Source organism: Pinus tabuliformis, chromosome 5_2 (assembly GCF_031772625.1).
Source record: "Pinus tabuliformis cultivar Carrire ecotype Pingquan chromosome 5_2, CPIR1, whole genome shotgun sequence".
In the NCBI taxonomy this organism is placed as follows: Eukaryota; Viridiplantae; Streptophyta; class Pinopsida; order Pinales; family Pinaceae; genus Pinus; species Pinus tabuliformis.
In genome coordinates, this window is record NC_142306.1 from 544,319,738 (window position 1) to 544,330,650 (window position 10,913).

The window sequence follows — 10,913 nt, forward strand, 5'->3', positions numbered from 1 at the left end:
TTTTACAACAACATATATGGTATCAATGGTTTTGTGAAACAAAAAAGGATTCTACTATATCTTGGTCCATTTTTTTAGAGGAATTGATAACACATTTTGGGGATATTAAGACCAATACATTCTTCAACCAATCAGTAAATCATTGAAAAAAGGTCTAGTTATAAAGCACACTCAACAATTCCAAAAGTTGAATATCAAAGTAAAGAATATTTTAGAGGATAATTTGTTATACCTATTTATGGGGACTTTAAATGAAAACATGCAACATGAGGTACGTCTCTTTGAACCTAAATATCTAGACTATGATTTACTCTAGCAAGGAAAGTTGAAAGTAAAAATATGGCCACTAGAAAATTGGTCACCAATAATTATAGAGAAAACCATGTCCCCTCTCTTAAAATGGCAAGGTTGAATCCTTAGCAAATGGATGAAAGAAGAGAAAAGAGATTATGTTTCAACTGTGAAAAAAAGTTTAGTAAGGGGCATAGATGCAGTTAGAAGAAATTATTCTACATATGATGTGAAGATAAAGAAGATCAAGAAGTGAAAATTTCACAAGATCTGAAGCTAGAAGAGACTATTAAAACAATCTCTTGCCATGCATTGGATGACATCAGTATTCCAAAAACCATCAAGATAGAAGGACATATCTAAAACAAATGGTAGAATTATTGATTGATCCAGGAAGTACCCATAGCTTTATCAATTACAAATTGTAAAAGCTTAGACTCAATTTCTTTGTATAGCCAACACCAAAATTTCAAGTAATTATTGCAAAAGGAGGTACCATAAATTGTTCACAGATAGTGTCATAATATTAAGCTAAATATGGGGGGATTATTTGTTGGTTAGTTCCATGATTTAAATCCAAATGGGAGGTTTTGATGTTGTATTAAGGGTCCAATGGTTACAATCATTAGGAATAGTGTTAATTTTCAAGATCTTTTTGTAAGTTTTTTCTTATAAGGAAAGGAAATTGAGCGTAGAAGTATCTAAGGGAAACTTAGTAAAGTGATAAGCTCTAACAACATGAAAAAATTACTAAAAAATGGACATCAAGGTGTAATTCTACATTTGTGTTAATTATTTGTTCAAACATCTATATCCTCTCCTCCAATGGATCTCCAAAAAGTTATGAGCCATCATTCTAAAGTATTTGGAGAGGTTCCTAAGGTTATTCCACCTACCTGAGATCATGACCATGCTATTCATTTTCAACATGAAAGTTTACCAGCTAACATTAGGTATTTTAGGTATCCATGTGCACATAAGAGTGAGATTGCGCATATGATTCAAGAAATGTTAGAGGCGGACATCATTTAGCCTAGTCAAAGTGTTTTCTCTTCACAAGTTGTGAGGGTTATAAAAAAATGGTTTAGGGCATATGTGACCATATTACAAACAAATACAAAAAAATACAATCAAAGATAAGTTTCCTATTCTTCTCATTGATAAATTATTAGATGAATTGCCTGGAGAAATTTTCTTTACTAATTTGCATCTTTTTTTTGTATATCATCAAATTAGAACAATGAAAGAAGACTTTCTAAAAAGAACATTTAGAACACATGAATATCATTATGAGTTTTTCGGTTATGCCATTTGGACTTAAAAATGTGCCTTCATCATTTCAAAGCTTGAGGAATCCTATTTTCAAACCCTTCCTTCGAATATTTGTGTTAGTATTTTTTGATGACATACTAATCTACAAAAAATCTCGGCAAGAGCATGTACAATGTTGTTAGCAACTATAAACACTATTGGAAGAGAAACATATATATGCAAGACCTTCCAAGTGTGCTTTTGGAGTTCAATAACCAGAATATTTGGGTCATATTGTATCACATGCGGGTGTTAGTGTGGATCCTAACAAAATCAAAGCTATGAGGGAATTTCCAATCCCCAACACTATAAAGAAACTTAGAGGATTCTTATGATTGACATGATATTATCACAAGTTTGTCAAGAATTATGGTCAAATAGAAAAACTTCTAACAAAATTATTGAAGAAGGAAAATTTGTCTTGTACTGAAGAAGAAACTAAAGCTTTTGAATAACTTAAAGAGGTTATGTGTATAAATCTCATCTTGGTGACACCTAACTTCACAAAAACCTTCATTGTGGAATGTGATTCCTCAATTCATGGCATTGGTGTAGTTTTAATGTAAGAAGGAAGGCCCCTTTCCTTTGAAAGTAGTGAAATTAAAGGAAAGGAATTACTTACACCTATATTTGAAAAAATAAATGTTGGTCATACTACATGTAGTTAAGAAATGGCATCCATACCAATAAGAAGAAACTTCAGAGTAAAAACAAATCATGATAGTTTGAAGTACTTCATGGATCAAAGACTATCTTCAAAAGAACAACAAAATGGGTCACAAAGATGTTGGGTTATGACTTTTAAATTATCTACAAAATGGGAAAACTAGATATAGTGATAGAGGCACTCTCAAGGAAAGTTAAATGTCTTACTATGCACTATTTCCATTAAAAAATCTCAGTAGGTGGAAGAAGTAAGGATAGAATGGCAGTAAGATGAGAATATATGCAAGATCATTAAACAACTACAAGAGGACCCCAATGTAGTAGAAAAATTTATGTGGAAAAATGATTTGTTTTGGTATCTAGATGATTTATACTTATGTAATGATTATTAACTCAAATAGAAGTTCCTCTCAGAATTACGCACTTCTTCTATAGGAGGACATAAAAGATTTTTGAACACATACCATAGGATCAAGAAATAGTTTTTTTTTTGTTGGAACGTCTTAAAGAAGATGTGAATTTTTTTTTGGAAAAATGTGTGTTATGTCAACAAAATAAGGGAGAAATAATCAGGACCCCAAGGCTCCAAAAGCCATTAGCCATACTAAGTCAGCCGTGTGAAGAAGTTTGAATATATTTTGCTGCAGGTTAAAAAAATATAAAGGAAAGGGTGTCATTACAGTATTGGTAGATGGAATGGAAAGGAATGCCCATTGTTTCTCTCTTTCTCATCATTTTAAAGCAACTACAATGGTATAAGGTTTCATGGAAACAATCTAAAAGCTACATGGAATACAAAATATTATTGTAAGTGATAGAGATAATAATTTAATTGGAAATTTTTGAATTGAATTATTTTATTATTTGGTACTTAATTGGCTCACAACTCATCTTACTATCCTCAATATGATGGAAAAACTAATATTGAGAATAAGCATTTAAAAATATAACTACATTGATTTGCATCTAATAAACAAACACAATGGGTCAAATGGTTTCTCTTGGTGGAATGGTGGTACAACACATGCTTCTATACATCATAAAAAAATGTTACAATTTGTGGCACTTATGGATGTCATTCTCCATCCATCACATCACCCTTGAAAGGGGATGTAAAGGCTCAAGTAGTAGAGGACCACATATGATACTAATAAGAGGTTCTCAAACTTGAAGGAGAGTTTGGTTATGGCACAAAATAGGATGAAACAACAAGCAAATCAACATCCAATGAAAGGGAATTTGAAGTGGGGCATTGGGTATTTGTGAGACTACAAAAATATTAACCTATGTCCCTTAAGCAACAAAAGAAAGAAAATAAATTAGCATCGAGGTATTATGACCCCTATAAGGTATCGTAGAGGATTGGAAGTATGGATTACAAATTGGATTTTCCTCCATCTTCATGTGTACATCTATTCTTCTATGTTTCTTTCTTAAAGAAGGTAATGGGAAAAAATATCCTAGTCCAAACTATTCTACCATATATTAATGAAGAAGGGAAAATAATATTAGAACTAGAAACAATCTTGGAAACAAGGAATAAGTAGCTGAGGAATCAATCAATTACTGAGTACCTCATCAAATAGAGGAACCTACTAGCAGAAGAACTAACTTCAAAAGATGAGTTGTTTATGCAAAAACACCCACAAATAGAGAGAGAGAGAGAGAGAGAGAGAGAGAGAGAGAGTACAATTTATATAATATATATATATATAGACACACACACACACACAAAGGACACATAGTCTTAGGTTTATCAAATATTGTCTTATACATTGTATTGATTGTAAAAGGAGGTTTCCTCGTCAAAGATAACTATAGTTATTGGTTTCTTATTATTTTTAAGGAGCAAGATTCATAACATATTCATCTATAACATTTTCAAAAAATTCTAATTTTATGTTCTTTAGAAATGAATAAAAGGCATTCTAAACACAAGTTTGTTTTATGAATATATATGCTTTGTTTCACAAAACAATGTTATCTTTAATTGCATAAAGTAACCATAATCTAAAAAAATCAAATGATATATCACTTTACCACTTAACCTTTCCTAATCTTAACATTCTATTATTATTTATGTATCCCTTTAAAAGGTATAAAGTGAATGCATTGAAATCCAAAAAGGTTAACTAGCAATTACCAATCTAAGTAGTGTTTTGACACAACTCATAAGCTTCAATTCACATGATCGAATCACCACTATATTAAATGATAAAAAATGTGCAATGCACTTCTAGTGCATAGTAAATTAGTCTTGTGCAATCCTCTCCCATGCTAAAAAGTCATATAAAATACTTGAGCCCTTGAATAGTAGGATAAATTTCCATAATTATACGAGAGAATTGATACTTTTGATGATTTATGTAGACATTACAACTTCAAACTAGTTGTTTAGTCATGACACACAAATAGGTTTGGGGAAACGAACAACATTGAACAAACAATTCCAACCAAGAAGCTAGTCATCCAATAATAAAATTAATCTCACTTGATCAAAGGTCCTCCTCAAAGAGGGATATAATTATTAGTTTCTTACCATTTTTAAGGTGTGAGGTTCATAACATATTCATCTCTAAAATTTTCAAACATTTCTAACTTTATTTTCTTTAGAAATGAATAAAAGGCATTCTAAACAAAAGTTTGTTTTCTGAATAAATGTGCTTTGTTTCAAAAAATGATGCTGTATTTAATTTCATAAAGTAACCACAATCTAAACAAATCAAATGAAATACCACTTTACCACTTAACATTTCCTATTCTTAAAATTATATTATTATTCGTGGGTACCTTTAAAAGATATAAAATGAATGCATTGCAATCCAAAAATCTTGGGTTGTGTTATGTTCTTTCCACAACTAGCCCACGTAATTAATCGGCGGTTAGAGGGAGGGAGAAGACCCCCTTTCGTTGCATCAATTACGTAGTAGGAGGGTTACAGGGGGGTTATAGGGGGGTTTGAGGGGGGTGGGTAGTCCCCCTCTACGAGGTCCAGGGTAGCGCCCTGGGAAAATAATTTTGGACCCTATATTAAGTTGGGCGAACCTACCTATGGTTTTGTGCATGGCTTTTCGCACATGATTTTGGTCCATGGTTTTGGACGCGATAGTTTTCAGTCCATGGTATTGGATGCTTCGGCATGTATAAATATGCATTGTAACATTGAAAGGAACATAATGAAAAATCAATCTAGTAGTCTCGGTTTTGGGATCCAAGGGAAAATCTCTATGTATATGTGTTTTATGTGTTATTCTCTCACATTGTTTATTTTCTGTGTTTTAGGATTTGTATGCAGGTAATTTCTGTATGGGGTTCAAATCTACATTTGGTATCAAAGCTGTTTTGGCTTCAAGGGGACGCCTTTTTTGTTGAGGGGTTTCGATCGGGCCTGTGGTAAACCCTATTCAATGGGAGATCTGCGAGATCGATTCTGGTGATGAAAGAAGATGGCAAGCAGTGGAAAGATAGAGATCGAGAAATTTAATGGTCAAATTTTTGAGTTGTGGAAACTCAAGATGGAGGATCTTTTGGTGGATAAAGATTAGTGTATCATGGTAGATCTAGGTACTAAACCAACAGGAGTGTCTGATGAAGAATAGAAGAAGTTGGATCAAAGGCAAAGAGCACAATACGATTGTGTGTCTCAGATTCAGTATTGCTAAATGTATCAGGGGAAGCTGCGTCTAAGGCTTTGTGGGACAAGTTAGGGACTTTGTACCAATCTAGGTCGTTGGTGAATAAACTATTCCTATGGAAAAAGCTGTATAACCTAAGGATGAAAGATGGAGACTTGGTGATAGAGCATATGAATGCATTTAATATTGTGTTAATTCATTTATTATCTGTTGATATTAAAATATCAAATCAAGATATTGCATCAGTTTGTTGTGTTCTCTACCAGATTCGTGGGATAGTCTGGTTATTGCAATAGGTAGCAATGCAACTACCTTGCAGTTTGATGAAATAGTCTCATCCTTGCTGACAGAGGAGATGACACGGAAAAATATGGAGAGCCAGAATGGTGATGCCTTGTATGTATGAGGAAGGTCCCAGAACAAAAACAAAAATAAGTCATCGAGTGGGAGATCTAGACCTAGAGGGAGATCTAAGTCTCCAAGAAAACCTGTAAAGGTGGTGTGCTTGAAATGTGGAAAGGAAGGGCACTACAAAAGGGACTGTAAATCTAAATCTCCTGATAAAGGAAAGGGATCTGATGATGCTCCTTCTGTAGAGGAAAAAACCACCTCAGATGAAGGTGGGGATGTGTACTTGGCTTCTTCAAGTACACATGTAGATCATGAGGCATGGTTGATTGACTCAGGTGCATCCTTTCACTTCATTCCCCATAGAGAGTGGTTCTATGAGTATGAAAAATATGATGGTGGTGATGTCTTCTTGGGGGATGACAAGAAGGCTAGAATCATTGGTCGTGGAAAAGTAAAGGTGAAGTTGCAAGGTGGAAGGGTTAGAACACTTCCAGGTGTTCTGCATATTCCTGCATTGGCTAGAAATCAGATTTCCGTAAGAAAGCTGGATGATGTAGGTGTAAAAACAGTGTTTGAGAAGGATACCTGTAAGATGGTTCGGGGAGCACTAGTATTGATGCAGGGAGTTCAGACTAGAACTCTATACAAGATGCAAGGTAGCACTGTTGTTAATGGGTGCAATGGTTCTGTGGTTCCTGAAAGTGGAGCAGAAAATCTAGTGGTCTCTAGAGAGAAGACCATGTTGTGGAATCAAATTCCTGGACATATTGGAGAGAAGGGCCTTCAAATACTCCATGGTAAAGGTATGGTAGAAGGTATGAGTAATAGCTCTCTGGATTTTGATTTATACGAAAATTATGTATATGGGAAGTAGAATCGGGCGAGTTTCCCCTTTGGTGGTAAGAGGGTGAAAGAGATATTAGAACTTGTGCACAGTGATGTGTTTGGACCTGTGAAGGTTCCATCACTAGGTAATTCTGTGTACTATGTATCATTTATAGATGACTTCTCAAGGAATACATGGATATATTTCCTTAAGAATAAATCTGATGTCTTTGACATGTTTAAAGAATTTAAGGCTCTGGTGGAAAACCAGAAAGAGAAGAAGATAAAGAAGTTGAGGACAGATAACGGTGGAGAGTTTTTTAGTAAGAAATTTGAAGAATTCGATAAGAAGTGTGGTATAGCACGTCAGAAGACTACTCCATATACACCTGAGCAAAATGGAGTTGTAGAAAGAATGAACAAGATGTTGATGCAAAGGGAAAGAATCATGCTCAGTGGTGCCGGGTTAAGATGGGAATTTTGGGCAGAGGCGGTGGAGACAACATGTTACCTGGTCAATAGATCACCTTCATCCGCATTGGAGGATAAGACTCCACAAGAGGTATGGACTGGTAAGAAACCCTCTCTTTCACATCTGAGGGTATTTGGATGTGATGCATATGTACATGTGCCAAAGGATAAAAGAACCAAGTTGGATAGTAAATCTGAAAAGTGCATCTTTATTGGGTATAAGGATGGTTTAAAGGGTTATAAGCTTTGGAACCCAGTAACAAGGAAGGTTGTGTACAGTCGAGATGCGATGTTCAAAGAGGTGAAAGATGTTATTAAACATGAATTCCAACCAAAGGAACCTGAGAAGATAGAGTTTGATCTTAACGGGGAAGAATCAGACTCTAGAGTAGAAGAGGAATCACAAGATGAAGATCCACAAACTCTGTGTGTGAGAAGATCAGTTCGAGAAAAAAGGCAGCCAGAAAAGTATAGTCCATCTACTTTCTGTTCAAATTTTTCTTTATCTATTACTGATGATGATCCCAGAGCTATGAAGGAAGCAGTAGATTCAGAGTATGGCAAACTCTGGAAAGATGCCATGGTTGATGAAATGGCATCTTTGCACAAAAATGAGGCATGGGATCTGGTGGAGTTGCCGGCTAGAAAGAAACCCATTGGCAGCAAATGGGTGTTCAAGAATAAGACAAATGCAGAAGGAAAGGTGGAGAAATACAAAGCTTGGTTGGTTGCAAAAGGTTATTCCAAGGTGTCGAGAATTAATTTTGATGATATTTTTTCTCTTGTTGCCAAGGTAGATTCTATTAGATTACTTTTATCTGTTGCTGCTTCTTTTGATTTTGAGGTAGAACAGATGGATGTGAAGACAAAATGTCTTCACATGGATCTGGACGAGGAGATCTACATGAAGCAACCTAAAGTTTTTGCGGTGAAGGGTAAGAAAGAACTCGTATTCAAGTTAAAGAAGTCTCTATATGGGTTAAAATCGTCACCAAGGATGTGGTATCCGAAATTTGAAACATTTATATGGGGACTTGGCTTCACTAGAAGCAAAGTAGATCATTGTGTGTATTTTAAATTAATTGGTGACCATGTTATTTATCTGATCTTGTATGTGGATGACATGTAGCTCGTTGGAAATGACAAAGAAATTATCCAAGACTTGAAGACCTAATTGTCCTCCAAATTCGACATGAAATATCTTCGTGCTGCAAACTATATTTTGGGCATGGAAATTAAAAGAGATCTAGAAAAGAGGAAACTTTGGTTAAACCATAGGAAGTATGTTGAGACAATACTGCAGAGGTTTAATACGCAGGATAGTAAACTAGTGAATGTTCCTATTCCTGCAAGTGTAAAGTTATCTGTTGAATAGTGTCCCAAGACACAAGAAAAGGAATAGGACATGTCTCATGTTCCATATGTAAGTGCATTCGGTAGCCTGATGTATGCAATGGTCCGTACTAGACCAGACATTACACATGTAGTGGGTGTATTGAGTAGGTTTATGTCAAAACCAGGGAAGCAGCACTGGACAACAGTGAAGCGAGTTTTCAGATATTTGCATGGCACTAGTGATTATGGCTTGTGCTACCAAGGAAGACCAATATTGAACAGAGTGTTGGATATTCGTGGCTTTGTTGATGTAGACTGGGCTAGAGATCTGGATCAGAGAAGATCTACAAGTGGGTATGTGTTTAACCTATTTGGAGGTACAGTCAGTTGGATGAGTAAGAAACAATTTGTAGTGGCACTATCAACTACAAAAGCAGAATACATGGCAACCACTCATGCAATCAAGGAATCAATTTGGTTGCAGAGATTATGTTCAAGTATGGGGTTAGTACAGGAAGCTATAAGGATAGATTGTGACAGCCAAAGTGCAATTTTCTTGGCAAAGAACCCTGCTTATCATTCAAAGACAAAGCACATTGATGTTCAGTATCACTTTGTGAGGGACATGATAGAAGACAAAAAGGTGTTGCTGGTAAAGGTAGACACTTTGAAGAATATTGCAGATGCATTGACAAAATATGTGAGGTCTAAGAGGTTCTCTTGGTTTAGAGAAACAATGGACGTTGCAGGGTTTGATAAATGACTAAGCTCTCTTGTGGAAAGAAAACAACAAGTGGGAGAATGTTGGGTTGTGTTATATTCTTTCCACGACTAGTTGAAGTAGTTAATCAGGGGGTTAGAGGGGGGGTGGAGTACCCCCTTTGTTGCACCGATTACGCAGTGAGGGGGTCAAAGCCCCCCTATCTGGGGGGTTTGAGGGGGGAGGGTAGTGCCCCTCTACGGGGTCTGGGGCAGCGCCCTGGGAAAAAGAAATTTGGACCCTATATTAGGTTGGGCGGACCTACCTATGGTTTTGTGCATGGTTTTGCACACATGTTTTTGGTCCATGGTTTTGGATGCGATGGTTTTCGCTCCATGGTATTGGATGCTTCAACATGTATAAATATGTATTGTAACATTGGAAGTAACATAATTAAAAATCAATCTAGTAGTCCTGGTTTTCGGATCAAGGGGAAATTCTCTATGTATATGTGTTTTATGTGTTATGCTCTTGCATTGTTTATTTTCTGTGTTTTAAAATTCATATGTAGGTAATTTCTATATGGGGTTAAAACCTACGAAAAAGGCTAACTATAAATTACCAAACCAAGCAATGTTTTGACGCAATTCATAAGCTTCAATTCACATGATCGAATCACCACATGTTAAATGCTAGAAAATGTGCAATGCACTTCTTATTGGCATAGTAAATTAGTCTTGTGCAATCCTCTCCCATGCCAATAAATCATACAATATACTTGAGCCCTTGAATGGTAGGATCAATTGCCATAATTATACTAGAGTATCGATACTTATGATGCATTATGTAAACATCATAACTTCAAAATAGTTGCTTAGCCTTGATACACAAATAGGTTTGGGGAAATTAACAAAATTGAACAAACAATTCCAACCAAGAAGTTATCCTTCCAATAATAAAATTAATTTCACTTGATCAAAGGTCCATCATAAAGGAAAAGTAACATAGGCATCATTCACAAGGCTTCGAATAAATCAAACCAAGCAGTAAAACAATCAACATGATATTGACTCTTAACCATGACAATAATAATCACCTTGTTAACTTAATTCACATTAGATATGTAAGGAAAAGATTCATGCATATAAAATGGTGTCCTTTGTCTATAGGCCCCTGGGGAGTGTTGATAAGGAATTACCTAAACACTAAAGAAAGGTCTCATAGCTAATCTATTTACTAGAATAAGAGAGGTATCAAATATACACCTCGATATCTTACATCATAGTTTCATAACAAAAATAAAAACTTTATACGGTAGTTTCTTAGCT